Source organism: Artibeus jamaicensis, unplaced genomic scaffold (genome assembly GCF_021234435.1).
Source record: "Artibeus jamaicensis isolate MK-2021 breed Jamaican fruit bat unplaced genomic scaffold, CSHL_Jam_final scaffold_1689, whole genome shotgun sequence".
Taxonomy (NCBI): Eukaryota; Metazoa; Chordata; class Mammalia; order Chiroptera; family Phyllostomidae; genus Artibeus; species Artibeus jamaicensis.
This window is the reverse complement of record NW_026522029.1, coordinates 1,014,316-1,039,486: the sequence shown is the minus strand read 5'-3', so window position 1 is coordinate 1,039,486 and position 25,171 is coordinate 1,014,316. Positions and strand designations below refer to the sequence as shown.

At 41.2% G+C, this 25,171-nt stretch overlaps 1 pseudogene; it reads left to right on the top strand.

Annotated features, from left to right (window-relative positions):
- Positions 1 to 3,197: 3,197 nt before the first annotated feature.
- Positions 3,198 to 3,667, top strand: LOC119041751 (60S ribosomal protein L22-like 1; annotated as a pseudogene).
- The last annotated feature ends 21,504 nt before the right edge of the window (positions 3,668 to 25,171 follow it).

The window sequence follows — 25,171 nt, the reverse complement described above, 5'->3', positions numbered from 1 at the left end:
ACTTCTCGGCAAGTAGGTTGGGTGAGAGATGCAGCCTCGGCAAGGAGGTGGTTAGAGAGATACAGCTTCTCCCAAGGCTGGAGGTGAAGAAACCCAACCTCAGTTAAGTTAAGAAATCCTCAGTTAAGACTGCCTGGCCCTCTTCCCCCCGGCAGATGTTAGGAGCTGAGACAGGATCTCCTTAGGACCCAGAACAGGAGCAATTTTGTAATAAAATTCCTTATACATTTTCACATCTCCATGGCTCTGAAGATAACCCTTTGGTAGGAAGGGCGGTTTTCTCTTTTAAATCCAGGTCTCAATTTCCTGCCAAGAAAACAGACACGCAGCACACGGCACACCCAGCACCCATTAGGGCAGCATATACTACAGTTGAGACCTCAGAGCATTCGCACGGCCAAAGGAAAGAACCCGTAGCCAAGTTCAAAGACAACATGTTGCTAAAAATATTCAAAACAAAGGTGACCCATAAAGGGCTAATTTTCTTGCTTATAATAATTTTTCCAAATTAAAAAAGAGAGCAAATAAACAAACAGGGAGTTCTCAGAAAAAGATAAAATACAAATGACATGAAAAATATAAAAAGATGCCAATTTCACAGAAAAAATAAAAAATGCAACCAAAGGATGTTTCATCAAACAGGCAAACATTAGAAAGTTTGATATATTTAGTATTAGAAAGCAAATATCAAAGTAAGAAAAATGTGTGTATATTGGTAGGAATTTCAATTATTACAGACTTTTTGGAGTGCAATTTGGCAATGTCTCAAAATTTCTAAATATTCTTTGAATCACTGCTAACTATTTACCCCATAGATTTACTTCTAAAAGTAGCCTAAAATAGATGAGACAGGGGGACAGCGACCAGAAGGGAGAGGGAAAAAGGGGAAAAATTTAGAGGAACAAGTATAAAGGACCCAGGGAGAATAAGGGGGTGGAAATGGGAGGGAGGTGGGGAGCACGGGGCGGGGTGGTCCGGGATGGGAGAAATAGAAAACGATATTTGAAAAATAATTAAATAAAAAAATTTTAAAAAGATGAATAACAAAAAGAAATCTGAAAATAACCCAAATACTCATCAATATGAGATTTGTTAAATAATGTTATCTTTTATGGCTACAAAGGAATACCATTTGTCTAATACAAATATTAAAGTAAATATCTATGTATTGGGATGGAAATATTGCTCATATAAGTGAAGCAGGTGACATGCAGAATAGCATGATTAATATTATTTTATTTATAAGTAAAAAGGGTATTATTTGCACATGTACAATACAATAATATGTGCATAAACAAATTTTCTGAAATTTTAACAAAAAATATTAACATTTTGGCAGAAGATCCATTGGAAGGTCTGACTCACTTTTTTTTTTTTTACACTTCTCTGTATCAGTGTTTTGCTGTATGGCTACAGTTCTCTTATGTAAATAGAACAAATTAAAAGTTAAAAGCACGTGGCCCGCGAGCGGAGGCGGTGAGAGCCCAGGGATGGGCGTCGTTACCGGGTTAGGCGAGAGGAGTGCGGGGGAGCCTTCCTGGATGGAAAGAGGCCTGGGCTGAATTCTGAAGGATAAGAAACCATTAAGATCAGGGCCACACTGCAGCAGGTAAAGGAAACGATATCTGCAAGGGAATGGAAGTGACGGAAGGCAAGACGCATTCAGGGAATTAAGACAAAAAGTTTGTTGGAGTTCAGGGTGATTAAAAACAAAAAAAAGCTGGCTAAGTACAGGCCAAATTGCTCATTGACTCAGGGACTTTGGCCTTTCTCATAAGGCAAGGGGAGACCCCTAAAAAAACTTGGGTGAAGGAAACACCTGGCCCCTTCCTTGGGTCTGTCATGGGTTGGAATAACAATAGTAGGGACAGTCACGTAACTTCAAAAGGGACACCAGGAACTGAGACTCCAAAAAGTAAACACTGAAGATAAGATTATCTGTCAGGAATCCAGCAGGACCGAGGTTCATTCTCTTAGTTGCAAGTGACAGGACCTCAAGTTTAACACGAGCCAGCAAAGGGGATTCACGGAAGGCAGGAACCGCAGAAGCTCCAAGAGCCTCAGAGACCAGAACTGGGCCCCTGGAACCTGTCAAGACGCCCTGGCTGCTCCTTTGCTTCTTTCTACATGTTCCCGACCTGGTTTCTGTGACCTGGCAGGGTCCATGGCTGCTGGCCATCCCTAGCTCTTCCATTCCCAGCAGACGCTTATTCATTTAACAAGTGGTTGTTGAGAACCTTCTATACCTTGCACAGCTCTCAGTGCCAGGGACACAGCTGTAAACAAACGGAGAAGCCCTGTTGTGTGGCAGAGGAATCAGGTCATGAACAACGTATAAACCGATGTCATTATAATGCTTTTTGGAAGATGAAAAGGCCTCATCCAGCTTCCATTTTTTTTGTAATTGCAGAGAAGTATTCTGACTGGATAGGTGTGGGTCCTGTCCCCACCTCACCACTGTGACAGGCAGTCCTCACTCCAGTTCCATGGTGGTAGTCGATGTGGGGGACAGAGGAAGCAATTCCTAAAAGAAAAAAAGGCACATTTCCCAGAAAGGAGAGAGTTGACTGGGTAGACAAAAACATGTCGTATCTTTACACAGCCATCATATTGGAATTACTGATTTATTATTTCATTATTTGACAGCCACTGAAAAACTCATTTCCTGTGAATTTAAGGTTAATATTCAAGGCTAATTTGGAGAACCAAAGTAAGAAGAGAGCAGAATAAATGCAAAGTCGCTCAATAATCCTATTATCTTAGAAGACTTACTCTGTGTGCAATATCACAGAAGGGCCGTCCCAGGATTGTCTAACCTGGGATGGGAAAAGTAGGATGGAATTCCTTGGCAATGACTCTAAAGCTATGAGTTGTTTACATATTATTTGTTCATTCATACCCATAAAAACATATTGAGCTTATTTTATACCAAGTATGAGTTTTATGCAAAACCAATATTCTGAGTTCCAGAAACAAAGGTGAAAACGTTCTGTCTCTGTCATTAAAGAAGTCAAAAGTGGAGGGGGTGTATTGAACAAATAGTCAAGACGAACTCTGGTAAGCCCTGTGCAGTGCACAATGTATGATGGAAACAGTGCAGGCAGATCTTGACTCTTGCAGGATCAGCCAAGCCTTTGCCAAATGGGTGACATCTGAAACAGGCCTTAAAAGACAAAAGGACTCTGTGGTCTCTTGGACAACGTGCAAGATGGCGCCGAAAGTCAAGAAACCTAAGAAGACAATCTGGAAGTTTGGTTTGGACCTTACTCACCCAGTAGAAGATAGAATTTTTGATTCTGCAAATTTTGAACAGTTTCTGCAGGAAAAGGTTAAAGTCAATGGAAAAACTGGAAATCTTGGGAATGTGGTTCATATTGAACGCTTCAAGAATAAAATCACAGTTGTTTCTGAGAAACAATTCTCTTAAAGATACTTGAAATATCTTACCAAGAAATACCTTGAGAACAGTCTTCACAATTGGCTTCCCGTGGTTGCATCTGACAAGGAGATCTATGAACTTCGATACTTCCAGTTTAGTCAGGATGAGGACGGATCTGAGTCTGAGGACTAGGTGGGGCCACCTGTTACAGGGCTCTGCTTACCAGCAAAACAAATGAAGTCTTCCAGAGAAACATCCAGAACTGGACATCTAGTTTTCTATGAATAAAAAAACCACAGCACTCTTTGTTAAGCTTTTGTCTTTTATTTAAGTGTATGTTGTTTATGTGATACTGGATATCCTCTGATAGTTTCCGTTAGTGGTATTTAAATAGCTTATAGCTAGTGGAATTTATCCCAGAATTTCTGAAATTTTTATTGCTTTTACAAATGTCCTCAGGTTAAAATATGTAGCGTTGTATGGGAAATAATAAAGCACAGTCTGGGTATAACTTTAGGGTACAGTGTGTAAATGCAATCCTGAGTGCCTAGAGCAGGCCTTGTACATAGGTGCTTACTATTGACTCGTTCCCACGCTCTGCTTCAGGGGATGTTGACTTTCTAAAGAGTATGAAGTTTAGATGAGATGGTATTGCTCTAAACCAATATTTAATTGCCAACCAGAAGCCTTCTAGGCATTAGAAATAGAAAACCAGATCTTAACTCTTACTATCTTAGCCATTACATGTTTCTTGTCTGAAAAAAAAAGACAAAAGGAGCTCTGTAGGTACAGGAGAGGGGGCAGGCACTGCAGACGCAGAAAATAAAGGCTAATGTACCGAGGCACAGGAGCGAGCCGGAGCGTGACAGGAGGGAAGCTGGGCTGCAGGGCTCTGGTGGAGAAGCGAGTGGAGATGGAATTGTGACAGATGCACTCGTGCCATTCAAGCGGCTTCAGTCTGCTGGCAACAGGAGCTACTGGAAGACTGACTGCTGGAGAAGTGTCGTGAGAGAATCTGTGTTTAAAGAAAGAATTTGAGGCCCTGGCCAGTGTGGCTCAGTTGGTTAGAGCATCCTTTCATAACTGAAAGGCTGCAGGTTTGACTCCCAGTCCAGGCACATACAATCCCCAGTGGTCCGGCACATACAGAGAGCAAGTGATTGATGCTTCTCTCTCACATGGGTGTTTCCCTCCCTTCCTTCCTCTCTCTCTAACGGCAATGAAAAAAATGTCCTTGGGTGAGGATAAATTTTGGTTTTTGAAAAGAAAGAATTCTGGGGTCTGTCAAGGAGAAGTTTGCAACTGGCCCTTTAGAAGCTGAAGAAACAGTCCTAGCAAGTGACATTAAGAGAATAAACACAGTCCAGGGCCACGGGATGAGAGAACAGGAGAGATGTGAGAAATAATTACAGAGAGGATAGAAGAAGATAGGATTTACTGAGTTTCCACATTGCACCCAGGCCCTTGGGCAGGCGTTCTGCAGATCTTATTTTATGTTTTCTTTACAGAAACCTTGTGAGGGTTTAAGGTCCAAGGATGGGAATCAAGGTCCGCTGGATCCCAAAACCCCTGGTCTTTCTCTTTGCTCACATGGAATCAAAAGTGCTTGGTGATTTGGTTCCCATCACCCCTTACTTTCCTCTACTTTGTGGTCGTCGCCAGCCTTCAGCAGCCCTGGGGAGGAATGTGTCCCGTAGGCTGCACTGTGCTTAGGGAAGGAGTACCTCCTACCCCAGGCCCAGTTTGGCGGCCACGCCGGTGTTTGCCCTACCTAGATCTGCATTAGTTTTCTACTATTGCTGCTGCACCAAATTGTCATGAACCCAGTGGCCTAAAACAATACAAGTTTATTATCTTATAGTTCTATAGGACAGAAGTTCGTCAAGGGTCTCGTGGGCTCAGATCAAGGTGACAACAGGGCTCAGTCCCCTTCTGGAGGCTTTAGGGGTGAATTCCTCTTTGTCTTTTCCAGCCCCTCGGAGCCACCACTTTGGGTGCTGGTCCCCTTGCTCCAGCGATTACAGTTGGGTCCTTGCATCACAGCACCAAGCTCTTCTCTCCTGCCTCTCTCTACCCTTTCATCCACTGCTCCTTTAAAAAAATTATTTATTTTTTTTTGAGAGAGGAGAATGGGGGTAGAAAGAGAGAGAGAGAGACATCAATGTGTGGGAGGAACATCAATCAGTTGCCTCTCTCACTCCCCCAAGTGGAGACTTGGCTCACGACCCTGTCATCTGCCCTGACTGGGAATCCAACCAGTGACCTTTTGGTTTGCAGGATGACGCCCAACCCACTGAGTCACACCAGCTATGGCTCATGGATACATCTGATAATGCTGGGCTCACCTGGATAATCTAGAATAGTCTCCCCATTTTAAGGTCAAGTGATTAGCAACCTAATTCCATCTGCAACCTTAATTCTCCTTTGCCATGCAACAGAATATAATCACAGGTTCCTAGGACCAGGATGTGGAGATTTTTGAGGGGCTATTATCCTGCTGCCATTCCTGTGCTAATTCTGGAAATGTACAAGGAGAGGCTCGGGGAAGCTGCAGTGAGTAAAGAGTTAACTAGCCATTCGAGAAACACATGACCCCTTGACAACGTTGAGTGTGGTGTAGACCTGTGGGCCAAGAGCTGGGCTTTTGGGGTAGGTGGCCCACGCCGTCGAAGAAAAGCTCATCAAGCCATGACCAGTGGAAGCCAGGACACCAGTCACCTGGGAAACCAAGTAAACATAAACATACAGTCATCCATCACTGCCATCTGGAAAAAATTGGGTAGTGAGGGTCTTCCTGTTAGACCCTGCTCCACTATTTATTTGTGTAGCTGGAGATTGCAGACCAGCCTTTCTGTCAGCGATGCTTCAGTGAGGTGCACGGGGCTGAATCTCGGCCTGGAATTAAAACACACCACCTTTCTGTGTGCGTGTGGCTGTAAATATTACCAGCAGACAGGTCGCTCAGAGATGGGTGTCCATATTTCCAAATCTAAACAATCTCCATCAGCCAGGTGGGGAGGCCCCATGTGCCTGTTGGCAGCATCGTCTTTAGAAAAAGTCTGAATTCCCAGGGAATGCCGGAGGTGTTCTGCTCTGTCCAGGAGCTCTGGGGTCCAGGAGCCTTGTCCCGCCAGCTCCACCCTGGTCAGTGACTTCAGAGCTGTGCAAGGAAAAGGTGGTTTTAGTTGGGTCCACTGTACCAAGTGAGGCCCGAAGTTACCTGGGCTCTCCTTCCAAGAGTCTGTCCTCACTGTTGGTCAAGAATGTTTTCACTGTTGCTCCCACGGTGGTGAGAGATTTGCCCTGTTCCCTTCACATGCTCTCGCCCTGTCCCCAAGTGAATCAGACATATTGACAAGGCAGCTGGCTGGGGTTCGCAGGGGCAAGTCTGAGACACAGATTGGAGCAAAGTGAGGTGACCCGTACAGGGAACAAACCTATGACCTTGGGCTCCTAAGCTCTGTATTCTTACAGACTCAGCTAACACATCTCCCTGAAAGCCCACCTTTCATTCAGGTCTACTCGCAACACTGAAACACTCAAAGGTTTCCTGGCCTTTGGAAGAAGAACATTCAGACCAGCTCGATTTCCTAGTATCCGGCTGCTCCCTTACCTTGAAGATTCATTTGGGGTCCCCAGAGCAGTGCTACTGAGTCAGAACCCAACCCATTCGTGATGGCCCCAAACTGCTATGAGCTGGCAAGAGTCTCCCGCCCTCACTCACGGTGAGCTCCTGAAGGGCATGGACGATGCCGCACTGTCCTTGGCACAGGGTAGCTGCTCAAAGCAGGTCAGTGAAATGAACTTTGAAAATGAATGAACTAGTGAGATAAATAAATTTATCATCTACCCTCACTTTGAAAAGTGGTTCTCAAAATCCTCACATTCCCGATCACTTGTTTCATTGGTAGGAGACACCCTAGCCCAGTACTGTTTATTCTACACAACAAGCCCCCAATGCAAGTCACACGATACTTCTATGTTTGCTAGCAGCTACACTAAAGTAAAAAGAAACAAGAGGTTCATTTTAACAAGACATTTGTCAACTCTCTGGTGCCGTCTCCAGCAGCACACCTTGATGCAGACTAGCCACGTTTCAAACGGCCACCTGAGGCACCTGGCTACTGTCCCAGCAGCTTAGCTCTGGACTCCACCCACTCTCACTGGTCAATATTATTATTAATTAACATCTGAATAACCCTTAATAAAGAATCCATGGTTTTATTAACCCGCTAGTGATGAGCATGTTGATAAGTGCCATCGTTTCCACTTTATAGTTGAAGAAACAAGCTTGACTTCAAGAGAGTAAGTGATGGAGCTGGGACTTGAAACCAGGTGTCCTGGGCCCCATGTGTCCCGGACACACCCCACACTGTCATTCCTCTGGAGAACCTCCCCAGGGTGTGGAACAGATGGGTTCACTTCTGAAAAGATCCCGTGACATGACTCTGAGTTTTAGTGAACTATCATGTGACAGCTGACTTAGGTCAAACAGTGTAGGTGGCACTGCTGCACTGTCAATGTCATGCAGAAATGGCACTGACGACTGGCCCAGGGTTCTTCGTGCCACGAGCTTCAGTGTCAGAACCAGCTTCGGCAGGGGCCCTGCTGCCTGGCTCTTTCCTAAGTTCATTGTTTGAGCAGCCGTCCCAGGTCTGGCTGGGTACCTTTTGATACTGAGAAGAAAAGCAGGGCTCAAGGGGAGACACATGCCTTTTGTGCCACTGCACTCAGGGCCTGCTTGCCATTATTTTGTTCATTTCAGAGCTCCAAGGAACTCTCCCGAACCTTGGAGTCCTGATTGCAGAAAGAAAATTGAATTCGTCTCCATTCTTTTCTCTCTATTTCCAAACAGTAACAGCATTTGATAACACCTCCAAATTTTATTCCCAGCAACCTATGCCCTCAACTCTCACACAGACTTAACTGTGGTTGTTCTGCAGTATTAATTTTGCAGTCTGGCTGGCCTATAACACCCCTTTGGTTGGAACTCTGATGTGTGACTTTCCTCTTGCAGTTGAAACCACCTTTGGAAAAGGCAACCAGTTTTTCACGTACACCATGTTCAAATAGGTCTGGTGCCCAGACCATGTCTGGCATGAAAAGAGGCTCAGTGTAGCACACAATAGATGACTGTAGTCTGATTTGAGACCAGATGGTTCTGAAGACCATGTTTCTTCTCTGTTGACCCCATTTCATACCCTCATCAGACCAACTCCTAGGGGAGCGACCTTGACAGGCATCAAGGACAGAGAGGAACAAACATAGGGATTTTCCTGAAGCACATATGTGCATCTGCTGTCCTCTTGAATTAGATACTTCAGTGGCTTAGTACATTCTACAGGATGAAGTCCAAACTCTTGAGCATGCAACAAAGTCCTCCATGTTTGGATTCTTTTCTACCTCCCCAGCCCCTCTCTCACACTTCATACCCTACGCCCCAATGGCACCAACATCCCTGAAGTTTTCCTAGAAATACCAGGTGAGTTCAGGCCTGTGATCTCTACACCTGAAGGACTAGTTCTTCCGACTGCAACTCTGCAGCCTGCCAACAATTACTCAAGAACTTTCCTTCTGCAGAAGTGACCCCTCTTTCCTTTGTGGCTCCCAACACTGTCCATCCCTCCAGCACAACACTTAAAACATGCCTCTGTGCTTTTTGTTTATGTGGCATCTGGTGAGAGGATCTGTCTTGGTTATCATTGTCCCCCCCCACCCCGCCTCTCAAGATGTCTGGTGCATGAATAAGCATTTTGTATGTTTATGAAGGAAAGAGGCATAGACAGTTATTACAGAGGTAGAGTGATGATCCACTCCAGGAAAAGGCTTTTATCTGCCTGCCCCTCACTTAGCTCCTCCTCTTATTTGAAAGATATTTAGAAATACCCCTGCCGGGACTTTGGTGGCCTGGAAGGTAGAGTAAACCACGTGAATAGAGCAAGTTGCCTATTGTGTAGCATTGGCTCGGGGCTTAAGGAAAAGAGAACAAAGGGATCCTTGGGTATCCTTCCAGGAGTCCCAGCTTAGTTCAGAGGGGAAGCCAGGGAAGGAGGCAGGATCCAGACCTTCCTCTGAAATAAATTTTCATTTGACTGGAGCTTTTCCTGCGCTGTGTCTTATGAAAGTGTAATGTACAAAGTGCAGTAAAGTGAGGACTCGAGCTTTTCCCCCTTTAAAAGTAGAAAGGGAGATGCCTGGGTCATTACTTGCCGATTTTAAAATGACTCGAGAAAATGTTGCAGGATCCGAAATTATTGGGCAGATTTATCTGTGATTTATAGAATCTAAGGAAGACTTCTCTCACACTTTTGGTCCTTTAGAAATAGGATCTCACTTCATATGGATCAGACTCGTCCCTGAAGGTCTTAATAGTATGTGGTGTTCTTACCTTCAAGTAGTATCTGAGGATTTCTTAGCAGACCAACCTATGTGCATGTGTGCACACACCACTCATGCACACACACTCATGAACACACATGCACACACTCATTGGACACAATTTGGTTTTAAAAATACTATTGAAAGATACTGGAGAGCAACAGAAAGTGGAAGGATACTGGAGGGAGTCGATACATGGAGGAAGAAAATGGTTCTGTTGAGTTTCCAGATTTTATAGTTTTAAGACAGAGGCAGCCTCTAGTCTGCATCGGCAGAGTGGGTAAAACTCCAATGTAAAACCCCCAGTGTCACTGGCTAGAAGAACCAGATTGTGGGGCAATCAGAATTTAGGGGAATCCCCGAAGGGATAGAGAAAAATGGGGAAACCCAGCTGCCCACATCTCTGACTTGTTCTTGTACCACACTTCTAAGGGGCGGAGCCAAGTTGTTAAAAGGGCTGAACTGAGATTTGAGCTGGTTACCCTCAACAAGAGGATTATTCAAAGAATAAAAGGATATATTGCTGAACACCTTTACACTAAAAAATCTGACAACTTAAAGTAAGCAAATTCCTCAAAAGACGCAAAGCAGGAAACCTTACTCAAGACAAATGCACAGTCCTACATTAAACTTTTGAATTCATAGTGTCAAACCTTCCCAAAATGAAACTCCCATTCCAGATGCTTCACTGGTGAATTCTAGATTTAAGGAGGATATCGTACCAATACACACACACAAAAAGAAAACATAAAAAAACAACTTCCCAGCTCGTTACCCTGATACCAAACCCAGACAAAATCATTATAAGAAAATAAAACTGAAAACTAATATTCCTCATGAATACAGATGTAAAAAAACTCCCACAAAATTGTATTAGCAGATCAAACTGAGCAATATTTTTAAATGATAATTCTTCTTGACCAAGTGGGATTTGTCCTTGGAATGCAATATTACTTAATATTTAAAAATCATTACAATTTACTACATCAGTAAATTAAAGGGAAAAAACCCACTTGATCATCTCACTAGATGCAGAACAGTCATTTGACAAAATTCAACCATGATTCATGCTGAAAACTCTAAGCAAACCAGAAATTACAGATACTGTCCTCAAGTTAATAAAAGGCATCTTTTAAGAACCAATAGTTAATATCATACTTAATAGTGAGAAACTGAATATCAATACTAAGATCAGAAACAAGGTAAATATACCCACCCTCACCACTCTGATTCAACGTCATACTGAATGTCTCTGTCAGTGCCATAAGGCAAGAAAAAGAAATAAAAGGCACACGAATTGAAAAAAATAACAAACCTGTTTTTCTCTATAAATCACAGATAACATGATTGCCTACATAGAGTCTGCATAGAAACTTAAAATACTTAGGGAAAAATCAAATAATATACTTGCAGGATTTTTATGCCAGAAACCTAAAAGGATTGTGAGAAATAAATGCTTAAATTAAATGGAAAGATACACTGTGTTTATTAATTGGAAGACTCACTATTGTTAAGATAGTTTTCTCCAAATTAATCTAGAGCCAATGCAACTCCAATCAAAACCCCAGCAGATTTTTTTGTAGAACTCCATAAGCTGATAGTGAAATTTATAAGAGAAATTAAAGAAATTAAATAGTCAAAGCAATTTTGAAAAAGAACAAAGTTAGAGAATTTGTATTACATGTTCTCTAAACTTATGAGGAAATCACATTAATCAAGACAATGGGGTAGTAGTGAAATGGAAAATATTAATGAAGAATCCAGAGATAGGCCAAGGGAATTCAGTGGTCTTTTAGCAAATGGTGCTAAAACAGTTGGACATTCATAAGTAACAAAATATATCTTGACCCCTATATTAAACCATATACAAAAAGCAACTGGAAAGTGAACCACAGACCTAAATATAAAAACTAAAAGTTTAAAAATTATACAAGAAAGCATAGGAGAAAATCTTTGTGAGACTTCTGGCCAAGATGGTGTAGGTAGACACACTGTGCCTCCTCGCACAACCAAAAGAAGGACAACAACAAATTTAAAGGCAAAAAACAATCAGAACTGACAGAAAAATTGAACTGTATATAAGTCCAACAACCAAGGAGTTAAAGAAGAAATATTCATCCAGACCAGTAGGAGGGATGGAGACAGGAAGCTGGGTGCAGAGGATTTGCGGTAAGGTGGCTACTGAGGGACTGGGGTGGGCAGGGCAGCAGCTGGTAGACTGGGTGAGGTGGCGGCTGGTGGAGCCGGTGGTCCCACATTTACCTGCAGATAAACCAGGATGAACAACTGGGGAGCAGGATAGACCAAACAACCCAGGGTCCAACGTGAGGAAATGGAGACTCAAAGGCTCTGACTGAGAATACCTGTAGGTGTTGAGGTGGCAGGAGATACTTCCAGTCTCACAGGAGGGTCCGTTGGAGAGACCCACAGGGCCCTAGAGCATACACAAACCAACCCACTGGGAATCAGCACCAGAAGGGCCCAGTTTGATTGTGGGTAACAGGAGAAGTGACTGGAAGCTGGCAGAGAGCAGAGCAAGCAGCACCGTTCCCTCTCGGACCCTCCCCCACATGATGCTGCTGTATTGCAGCATCACAATACTGCAAGGTGGGTTGCCCCACCCCGGTGAACAACCAAGGCTCTTCCCCTTACTACATAAATGGTGTGCTGAGATTTAAAAAATGGCCCAAATGAAAGAACAGATCAAAACTGCAGAAAAAGTGCAGCTAAGCAATGAAGAGCTAACCAATCTATCAGATGCACAGTTCAAAACACTGGTAATCAGGATGCTCACAGAATTGGTTGAGTATGGCTGCAAAATAGAGGAAAGCCTGAAGGCTATGAAAAGTAAAATAAAGAAAAATGAACAGGGAACCAAAAGTGACGGGAAGGAAACCAGGACTGAAATCGATGGTTTGGAGCAGAAGGAAGAAAGAAACATTCAACCAAAATGAAATGAAGAAATAAGAATTCAAAAAAATGAGGAGAGGCTTAGGAACCTCCAGGACAACTCTAAATATTCCAACATCCAAATCATAGGGGTGCCAGAAAAGGAAGAGTCAGAGAAAGAAATTGAAAACTTATTTGAAAAAATGATGAAGAAGAATTTCCCAAATCTGGCAAAGGAAATAGATTTTTCAGGAAGTCGAGAAAGCTCAGAGAGTCCCAAACAAGTTGGACCCAAGGAAGCACACACCAAGGCACATCATAACTACATTACCCAAGATTAAAGAGAAGGAGACAATCTTAGAAGCAGCAAGAAAAAAAAAGGAGACAGTTGCCTACAGAGCAGTTCCCATAAGACTATCTGCTGATTACTCAAAAGAGACCTTGCAGGCAAGAAGGAGCTGGAAAGAAGTATTCCAAGTCATGAAAGGCAAGGACCTACCTCCAAGATTACTCTATCCAGCAAAGCTTTTATTTAGAATGGAAGGGCAGGTAAAGTGCTTCCCAGATAAGGTCAAGTTAAAGCAGTTCATCATCACCCAGCCCTTACTATATGAAAGAAGATAAAAAAAGATGAACAGTAAAATGACAACAAACTCACAGCTATTAACAACCTAACCTAAAATAAACAAACAAAACCTAAGCAAACAACTAGGACAGGAACAGAACCACAGAAATGGAGATCACATGGAGGTTTATCAGTGGAGGAGGGGGAGGAGGAGAGGGAGGAAAAGGTACAGAGAACAAAAAGCATAAATGGTAGATAGAAAATACACAGGGGGAGGTTAAGAATAGTAGACAGTAAAGAACTTACATGTACAACCCATGGATATGAACTAAAGGGGGTCAATGAAGGTAGGAAGGGGTGTGAGAGGTTTCTCTCTCTCATCAATGTTTCTCTCCCTCTCTTTCTCCCTCCCTTTTTCTCTCTGAAAAATAAATTAATTAATTAAATCTTTAAAAAGTAAAATCTACAATTACCACATGACTCAGCTGTCCCACTCCTAGATATTTACCCAAAAGGAATGAAAACATATGTCCACACACAAACATTTGTCCGTGATTGCCCCAAACTGGAAATTATTCAAATGTCCATCATTATTTAAGGAATTTTAAAAAAATGTGGTGATCTGTCCCTATAAGGGAATATTACTGAACAGTAAAACAGAATGAACGGTTGATACATGCAACACTGTGAATAAATCTGAGATGCATTATGATAAGTGAAAAAAGTTAGGCTCAAGATGTTACATTCTGAAGGATTCCATTTGCACGACATCTGGAAAAGGTGCACTTGTCGGGAGAAGAACAGAGCGGTGGGTGCTTGTGGACTAGAAATGTAGCGAGGGATTTGGCAGCCCAAGGGAGTGAGGGAATGTTTGGGCTGAGCAAAATGTTCTATTATTCCTTTATTGTGGTGCTGGGTACTGGGCTGTATGAGTTTGTCAAAATTCATTGCGCCTAAAAAGGGCAAATTTTACTGTATGTAAATTGCTCTTCAATAAACCTGATTTTTAAAAAATAGAATAATGTCCTTTGTGACAAAGCGGAGCATTTTTCTCACCAGACTGGAGAAGATGCAGATATGACCTGTTCTTCTATCTGACCCCACCCCTTGATAGAAAACAGAAATGGTGAAATTGGTATTTATTGAACGGAAAAGAAAACACAAGTTTATTTTAAGTGTAGAAAATTAAGTTTAAGTTTCAAATAGTGAATTAAGGGTGCATTGTGATAACTGAATTATGGACTATTCTCTGGTTGAGTATCAGGTAAAGTTTGCTTCCCAGATGAAGTTACCACGGATGGTAACCTGAGAATTAAAAGTCACAGAACTAGGCTTTTAAATTTCGCATTTGGTTTTAAATCAACACCTTTTGCAATTGTTCCTTTTGGCTAGAAAACTGGAATCTAGATTTAATAAGAAAGCTACCTTCTCGGTAATGTGCTCTGCCTCATCTATAATTGAATGGCAGTGTCACTTTCAACGACATTGTTTTATTCCTGAAAAGTGAAAGACTTAGGCAATTTTCAGAACCTATAATTCATGAAGGGGGCAGTTCAACCATAGTTTAACTTTTCAATAATAATGTTTTGAAAAATAGAAATTTTTAGATAGCTAAAAAGTTGGGCCAATAGGAAGGAATAAAGAGCACCAGAAATGGTAGTTATGCAGGTAAATAGAAACTTATTTTTTTCTCCTTCTGATTTCTTTGAAAGACATGACTTTCATATGAAACTATAAAATTGTATTCTGCAGTTTATAGCATAAATAAATGTTATATACGCAAAATGGCACAAGAGATGCAGCTGTGAATGGAAATACTGTTACAAAAGTTCTTACATTTTATGTCAAGTGATATGCCATTAGCTTTAAAAAGCCTATGACTTAAAAAGGAATAAAGTCATTCCTAGAGCATCAGTGAAAACAGCCCAGAGGGACACAGCTGAGAAGCCAACGGTGAGATTATAAATACATGCTAAAAGTGCTGGATTAACCCCCATACCTAAAAAGAAAATACAGAAAAGGAACAAAAACAAACAGGACAAAGAAAATGGTAGATAACTAATATACCTAAATCCCACCCTATCCCTAATTACACAAAATATAAATGAGCTCAACATTCCATTTATGGGCGTAGATTGTTGGACTCTATGAAGAGCCGAGGCCCAACTATATGCTGTCGACAAAGGATGCACTTTAAACATGAAAACACAGATAGAGTCAAAGCAAAAAAATGAAAGGTGTTCATTCCAGCATTAAGACTAAGAAAGCTAGATTGGCCATGTTAATTTTGATCAAAATAGCCCTGGCCTATGTGGCTCAATAGGTTTGAGCATCATCCCCTAACTGAAAGATTGTGGGTTCAATTCCCAGTCAAAGCACATACCTAGGTGTGGGTTCAATTCCCGGTCCAGGCACTTATGGGAGGGAACTATTCGGTGCTTCTCTCCTGCATCAGTGTCTCTCTCTCCCTCTTCCTCTCTCTCTAAAACCAATGACAAAATGTCCTCGGGTGACGATTTTAAAAATCAAACAAAATACACCTCAAGACCAAAAATGCTACCAGAGATGAAGAGGGACATTTCATAATGATAAAAGTGCCAATCACTGAGGAAGACATAACAATCATGAATGTGTTATACACTTAAACAGGGAGCTTCAAAATTCATGAAGCCAAAATGGGCAGAACAGAAAAGAGAACTAGAGAAGTTCACAATCATAGCTCAAGGTTTTAATGTTCCTCACTCAATAACTGATAAAAGTAGAAAAAAGATTAGTAGGGATGAAGATTTGAGAAACATTATCAACCACCATGACCTAATTGATATTTATAAAACACTATATTCAACTACATAACACATATTTAAGCCAAATGAATTGTTTACAAAATAATGGGCCATTAAATAAGTCTCAATAGATTTTTAGAAAACTGAAATCTTATGTTCTTTAATAAACGAGTGTTGTTAGAAATCAAAAAATGTCTAGGAAAGTTCAAATATTCTGAAATTAAACAAAAAGTAATTATAAGAGAAACTAAAAGTTATTTTAAGTTGAATGATAATGAAAACATAACATGTCAAAATTGGAGAGATGTAGCTGAATTTAGAAGAATGTAAAGAAAAACATACAGTATTACATGCTGTGTTAGAAAAGAAGCAAAGTGATCTATCTTCTACCCTAAGAAGCCAAGAAAACATAAGTAAATTAACCTCAAAGTAAGTAGAAGTAAGGAAGAAAATAAAGTAAGAAGTGAAATAATAAAATGTAAAACAAATAATAAAGAAATTTAACAAAGATCAAAGTTGATCCTTTAAAAAAATAATTTAAAAATGTATAAACCCTTGACACCCCCAGGGGTAAAAAGTAAACACAAATTTATCAATGTAGGAGATGAAAGATAGGATTACTATAGATTCTATAGTCATTCAAATATAATAAGGGGATATTATGACAAATTTTACACAAATACATTAGACAAATTAAATACAACGGACAGATTTCTTCAAAAAGAAAGCACAATTCATTGATCTTAGCACTAGATAAAATAGAAAATCAAAAAAAAAAACAAACCCTATGTCTGTTGAAGAAATTGAATTAGTTAGTTTAAATACCTTCCCATGAAGAAAAACTCCAGGAGCAGATGGTCTTATTGGTGAATTCTATCAAACATTTAAGAAGGAAATGATACCAATAGAGTTGGCAGGATCACTTCCCAACTCATTTTTATAAGAGCAACATAATTCTAATAGTAAAACCTGGCAAAGATATTCCATCAATTCCAGGCCATACTGATATAAACAAAATATGAATAAAACTTTAATTTACTTCATGGACATAATAAAGAATAGAGATAATATTCTATGTATTCAGTAGATGTGCACAGACCATTTGGTAAAATTTAAAATGCAATCATGATAAAAAATAAACAAAAACAAAACCCCACATACATATCTCCTTGGAAACCAGCAGTGGAAAGGAACCAGAAATGTCTTTAACCTGATAAAGAGCATCTATCGAAAACCTACAAATATCAAACTAAATAGTAAATTTTTTCCCCAAGACTAGAAATGACACAAGGATCCCTGCTCTTATCGCATCTAATGATCATGGTACGAGAGGTCCAATGTTGCAATGGTGGAATAAAGAATGGAAAAGAAAGAAAATATATAAGAATTGGGAAGAAAGAAATAAAATGTATTATCTGCAAAGAACATAATTGTGTACCTAGAAGATCAAATAGAATCTATGGATACACTTTTAGGGTTAATAATTTAGCCCACAGACTGGATTCAAGGACCAAAAAATAAAAATTTAGTGTATATATTGTATAATAGCAATGAGCAAATAGAAAATAAAATTTAAAGAAAAACAGAAGAACATCAACTACATAGCAACAAATGAAAAATATGCATTACCTTACACAGAAAAGTATTAAACAATAATGAGGAAAAGAAGAGATAATACAAAGATTCATGGCTTGGAAGACTCAATATTGTAAAGATATCAATTCTCCCCAAGTTCATGTGTAAATTGAATGCAATTTCAGTTGATCTTCCAAGAGATTTTCTTTTTAGGAATACTCAGAATTTATGGGGAGTTTTACATGGAAATATATAGAGAGAGGAATAGTTGAGAATCTTTAAAAATTAGAGTTGGAGCACTTACTCGGCCACACATAAGAATTATTATAAAGCTACAGTAACTAATTCAGCATGAATGGCGGCACAAGGTAGGAAAAACAACCTATGGAGCAGACCAGGGAACCTGGAATCAGACCCACACCTACGAGGACACCGCTTGCCGAGCAGCAGGAAAACAATACTCATTTTAATCGCTGATGTGGTCAATTAGCTATCCACCTGAGAAAAAACGGACTCTGGACCCCTGCCTCACCCATTACTAAAAAATCAATTCCAGGTCATTTTAAGTCTAAATATGAAATGTAAAACAATAAAGCCTCTAAAAATAACATATAAGAATATATTCATGACTAGAGTAGGCAGGGATTTCTTAAACGAGATGCAAAAAGCAATAATATTAAAATATTTGCATTGTATTTATGAGAAGACACCATTATTTGAATAAAAAGGAAAGCCATGGAGTGGGAGAAAATATTGACAATACAGATTTTTTAAAAGTTCCAGCCCTGGCTGGTGTAGCTCAGGGGGTTGAGTGCAGGCCTGTGAGCCAAAAGGTTGCTGGTTCAATTCCCAGTCAGGGCACATGCCTGGGCTGTGGGCCAGGTCCCCAGTAGGAGGCGTGCGAGAGGCAACTGATCCATGCGTATCTCTCCCACATGGAGGTTTTACTCTCCCTCTTTTTCTCCCTCCCTTCCCCTCTCCCTAAAAATAAATAAATAAAATAATTAAAACTAAATATAAAAATAAAATTCCCTACAATTTAATAAGAAAAGGCCAGAAAAATGTAGTAAAAATAATGGGACATTATTTTCTCCATGGAATAGAATGTCCACATGGCAAGCAAACATAGGAAAAAGTACTCAACCTCATTATTAGGAAAATGAGATTGAAATCACAAGGAAATATATGATACACAAACAACACAACTAACATTGAAAAGATTGATAATTCCGAGTATTTGGTGAGACTAGCGTGGTGGGACACAAGTATGTTGTTTCTGAGAGTGTGAGCGGGCACAACCACGTTGAAAAACCGTTGGTATACACGGATTTGCACACCTGCATTCCCTGTGAGCTAGATAAGAATGCACGCAAGTGTTTGCTAACAACAGCAGCAGGACGCCCATAGCCAGCAGCCTTATTTCAAATAGCAAGTTGGGAAGCAACCCAAATGCCCTCCAACTGCAGAATGGGGAAATAAACTGTGCTATAGTTATGCAATGGGAAATATAAAACAATATAAATGAAGAAACTATGATAACTGCAATGATGATCAAAACATAGTTTTGAGCAAAAGAAGCCAGACACCAAGAAATACATACTTTATGGAAAATTCAAAAACAGGTGCAAGTCATCTGTGGCTTTAGAAATTAGGGGAGGGCTCGCTGTTTGGAAGGAGAGTGGGGGCCAAGGTGGGTGTCTGCTGAGGCTCTCTTTATTTATCTTCGTGGTGGTCCACGAGTAATTTGGGTGGTGATTGCACAGGATCCTTCATACTACCTTTCTGTATACATGTTTTATGTCTATAAAAAGTGTATTTTAAAAATCAGATCACGGAGACAGGATGAAAGGACATGAAAGAACAGGAAGAGGTGAGGCAAGTTGTCTGAACTGTTACGTCCTTCAGCATCAGTGGGAAATGCCGGGGAACTTAGAGAAGAGAGAAATCACCGACAGCTAGACTGGTCAGAAAGTGTTTCCTTGGACTGGGGAGACATCAGTTTGGGTGTTGAATAACGGCAGAATCCGGATCAGAAAAGAGAGGGGCAAGGCCCTCAGGCAGAAGGCAGTTTGAGTAAGGGTGGGGATGAACCTACTCTGGGGACAGAGAGGGACCCTGCTTGGAGGGAAAAGTTTCTCTTTGGAAGGTGACAAAAAATTATCTTAATACCGCCTTGCTTTTATATAACATGGGTTTACAAAACTTTTTCCCATACTCTATTTGATTGTCACAATTGCTCCATTTCTTGAAAAAAAACACCCAGATTCAGGAAGATTAAGTCACTCGCCTGGAGCCACTTCACAGCTGGGGTTATTTTCCTGGGTTAAGGAACTGCTGAGCTGTATCCAATCCTCAGCCCATCCAACCCGAGATCTAATGGTCAACAAAAGTCTGCAGCGACATGTCAGGAGAAGATGCATCCATAAACATGCCAGCACAGATGTTTGATTGACAGATTTGTCAATGCAACATTCTCTTCCACTGAGGGAAGCTCTGTGTTTCCCATGTTGGGCCACACACTAAAACACCCCAACCCTTAAACATATCATGATAATAAAATGCTTTAATGAAATTCCCAGGAAGCTTCTAAGTATAGAACCCTTTGCACTCAGCTTCCTGTCTCATTCTTGAGTCCGCAGGCTGCCGTGGCCAAGAGCCACAGTCTTCGCTGAGACTGGAAAGCTTCTTTGGCACATCCAGCTGCGAAAGCCAGCCTCGTCCCTCCGTTCTCTAAAAGGAAAAGGCAGTTCACGTCTCATGGCTTTATCTTTCGAGGATAAGAAAATGCACATCTAAAGATATCCACGTACAGATGAGGCTATAATCACAACTACCTGGGCATAATTGTTAGACTCAAAAAATCTACAGCAAATGAGTGCCCATCTTTAACATCAGGCAATGTGACAATCCCCTGCCCCTTCCCCTGTGTGGGCCAAGGTGTTCTTTTAGGTCCACTCACCAAGTTTTAGCTCTGATTGCTATTCTTGGGAGCAGCTCTCAGCTCAGGTGCAGTAACAGAGGGGTCTGGCTTGAGCACAGCGTTTTTTCAGGGAGATAAGTAACCAACAACTAAAATAAAACCAACTCGTGCATGCGCAGAGATAAAGGAAGCGACCGGAAGATGTGAGTGTGTTCCATGGACTGGGTCTGCTTCATTCACTCCTTTCCCCTGACTTATTCCATTGCCTTCATTTTGCCCATATTTCAGTAACACAATGATGAATGTTTTTGAATTATACTTTTTTCTGATTATTAAGGTAACACGTGAGACTCTTAAGAAAAAAAGTACTATAGACAAACACAACAACCAGAAATTTTCATAATCCAACTATCTAATGATAAACATTGTAAATACTTTGGAGAACTGTCTTTGTCTTTTTTATTCATCTTTATATAACTTCTTTTTACATTAGTTAAATGTATAGTGTGTTTACAATTTTGTTTGTATCTAACATTCTTCTAAAACATAGACTTCTTGTCTCTATGTTGGGTAGTATACATAGTATAAAGATATTCTATATTTAATGAGTCCTGGTTCAAATCAGTTGAGAAGATTTTTAGTTTAATACAGTTACTGTTATTGGTTCTTTGTTCTTCAACTGCAACTTTTATGGAGTGTTAACATACTAACATGCGCCATGACGTAGGAAGAGAGTTGATATACAAGTATAGTACAATATTTAATTATGCCGTATGAGATATTTGACTATGCCTTATTTGATTTTGGAACAAATCCACTTTTGTGGATTTATAATGAAGGATTTTACACCAATGTCCATAGCATTGATCATAGTAGCCAAAAGTTAGAAGCAACCCAAATATATATCAACAAATGAATGGGTAAGCAAAATGGTGGATAGACAATGGAACATTATTCAGTCAGCAAAAGGAATTAAATTCCCATGCATGCTACAATGTGGCTGAAACTTGAGGACATCAAGCTAAGTGAAGTAAGACAGCATGAAAGGACAAATATCCCATGATTCACTTTTATGAGGACACCTGCCACAGGACAATTCAAAGAGACAATTTTAAAAGATTTTACAGGGACTGGGAGTGAAGTTTGGGAATGGGGAATTACTGGTTCATGGTTTCAGAGTTTCTGTTTGGGATGAAAACATTCTAGACACGGACAGTGGTGATGGCTGTACACCATTGTGCACGCACGTGAGGCCACTGAATCGAACACCTAAAGTGATAAATTCTGCATTGCGTGTATTTTGTCACAATTAAAGGAACTGCCTAAAAGCTTGAAGAATTTGAAACATCATTTGGGAGAACAGAACAAACACTCACCACTGGGTACTTTATATGTATGGGTTGTCCCTGGCAACACTTTCCACACCCTCTTTTCCAGTGATCTCTGTTCTCGTTTGAGAATTACATGGTTTCAGGGAGCTGACTTTACCCTCACTTCTGGGGTAAAATTTACGTTTTTTAGACCAGGTTTTCAGCAAACCACAATCCACAGTCCCATTGTGGCCCCCACCCTGTTTGTGGTAAATACACACTTATGAAAACACCCTTCGTTTGCACACCCTCTGTGTCCGCATTTGTGCTGCCGCAGCAGAGTCGACTAGTGTGAAAAAGGTCCCATGGCCCACGATGACTAAAATATTTACTATCTGGCCCTTTCCAGAAAAAAAAAATCTAGCCTCTGAGCTACACTAAGCCAATCAGTGCATTACATCTCCCGTCCAAGGACTGACTCAAGGGTGGGTATGTGGCTTTGGCTGGTCTGCTCAGAACGAATTTCAGAAATTTTGCTTAGAATACCTATGAAAGAAAGTTTGTCTTCCTCTGAATTACAGGGGTTTGTGGGTTTGAGGCTTTGCAATGCTGCCACCAGTTCAGCTACTTACAGTAAAGAAGAAGCTGCACGTGGAGAAGATGAGAGAGCGAGAAATGAAGAGTAAGGCAGTCAGAGCCAGAGGATACTGTGTCCCTAAACAGAGTTAGGGGCAAGAGCGCCTGTGTTGAAGAAGAATGTTGGATCAATACACCTGGATCCTGGGTTACTTCTGGGCTTACCCATTTCATGAGCCCATAAGTTCACAATTGCTTAAGGCAACATGAGCTTGATTTTCTGATTTACCACCAAAATCACCCCAATTAATATATGTTGCTATAGTCTTCATAAACTAATTTTTATGGTGGCATAGGATTTTATCTTAATAACATGTTTTACTCAATCATTTTTCTAATATTTTGATCTTATAGATGATTTAATTTTGAGTTATTACAGTAAGGCTGATAATTAAAAATCTTTGTTCCTGAATTTCCAATTATTTTCTGAGAGTTGATCCTCAGAAGTAAATTACTGGGTAAATAATACCCTTAAGGCTTTTAACATCTATTTCCAACTTGCATTTTTAAAATATCACCAGAAATTCATGAGGATGTCTGTTTTGCCATATCTTGATCATTTTTAGTCTTTGCTATTTTCAGGATGAATTCTATTTCATTGTTTGATGTTCCTAAACCAGCATGTGCCTTCATTAACCACTTGTGCTGAAGGTGTGTGGATGCCCGCTGTGTAGTCAGTGAGGGCTGCTGCACCTGCTCAGTTTTGAAAGAGTAACTAGAATTCTTCAGGCAGGGATGAGGGGAAGTGCAATGAAGAGGAGACAATCGTGTGTGCAAATGCAAAGGTGCAAACAGAAGCGTACTCTGGGGCCGGTCGGTTGTTCTGCACACAAAGTGTGTAAGTACCTAAGTACGAGGTGCGGAGACGGCAGAAGCGGACAGGAAGGGGAGTCGCCAGACGCGCAAGAGCTGTGGAAGGAGGCACCATCCGGTCCCAGAGAACACGAACAGAGACACTTTGCTCCACGTGAAACGTCAGTGGGCCTGGAAGGGGAACATTCTGCCCACTGCTTTTCCAGCACTTCGTCAGCTCCATTTGTATTCATGTAAGGGGTGTGCTCATTTTAAGCGTTTTTCTCTCTCCTGACTCATGTATAGTACTCTGTTGTATTTTTTTTAACTATCCCCGTGTTTGGTAACAATAAACCTGCATTTATTGTAAATATTCTAATATTCCCATTATTGATTAGTTTAAATTCTGCCGTTCCTCCTGAGTTGAAGTTTGTAAGATTTCCTTTTCAGCTACTAGAAGGGTGTGAATACAGGGCAGCTCCTGTTACCTCCAGGAGGCCAAAGCACCAACTACCTTCCCCGGGGGCCTGCGGAGGGCCCCGAGAGTCTGGAGTTCAGAGTCCAGCTGCACCCCCTGCAAGCCTGTCTTAGTCCGTACAGGCTGCTATCACACGGAGCTGGTAACCACAGTTCTGGAGGTTGGAAAGTCAAGGCCGGGGCACCGGCTTGGTGAGAAGGCTCTTCCTGGTTCATGGCGTGAGCCTTCTCACTGGCTGGGTCCTCGCCTGGTGACGGCGGCTAGGGATCACTGCGGGGTCCTTTATACGGGCAGTAACCTCGACCATGAAGGTTCCACCTCCTCACTAAGCACCTCCCAAAAGCCCCACCGCCTGATACCATCATCTTTGGAGGGAGAGGTGGTTAGGATTTCAACATGTGCATTTGGGGCTGGGATGAGTACGCCTATTTGCACCTTAGGAAAGCCCTGGGGCTGGGTTTTGTTCTTCCTCAACTCTAGCCTGGAGGAATAGCTGCTCTCTGACCTGCCCAGGGGCAGTAAAAAGCCATTGATGACTTACATTAAAATTTCAAAGCGCATGGGAGGCACGGGGACTTGTCGGCTTCCAACTCGCTGCTCTGACGACTTAGGACCCCAAGCCACTAGACCTGAACCTGCCACAGACATGCTAGTTGACCTTGGGAAAATCATCAAACTTCTTTGCTTTTACTACCTCCGGCGAGTAAATTTGGTAAATGCTACTGAAAGAGCGGATGCTGGGCGGGTGAGGAAGGTGGGAACCTTGACAAATGTGTGGAATGTTCATTCTTTCCCCATTTGCTTATTGTGTTAGGTAAGTGGTTTTCAGCCCCGACCACACACCGAAATCAACTTGGGGAACTTTAAAACATATATTAGCGCCTGTGCCTCCTCACAGAGGTGCTGGTGTGTGGCCAGAGTAGAGAACCATATCCTTGTCCTCACCCCGATGGCCATGAAGTCACCGGAAAACAACCTCAGCCTGGGCACGGGGGAAGCAACAGGTGTGGGCTCCACCAGCCTCCCAGAAGGCCCAGCTCTTGTCACTTGGTGACCAAAGTTGCCCTTACCAAAGTTAGTAGGCTTTAACATGCACTGAAAGAACGTACTCCTAGTGTCCCTTATACTGGGACCTCCTAGGAGCCGTCACAAGAATAATGCTCTATAGATAAGGACGAAGCAGCCAAGAATTCAGCTCTGCCTATGACCAACAGATGGTGCTATTGACTAATGTCCTGCCATTTAGGTTTCTGCCAACCACTTATTCTTTAACACTTGGTATATTTGCAGTATTGGTGCATGGTTTTACAATATTTTTTAAAGTGTTTTGTGGGGGGAAATTAAATATTTTCCACTCCATATAGTGCAAAAGCATTGAGAATATTTCTGAGGAAAGGAGCATAAACATGACAAAATGAAAAGAGAGATAATTTTAATTTTTTTCCTTAAAAAAAAAAATTGTAACC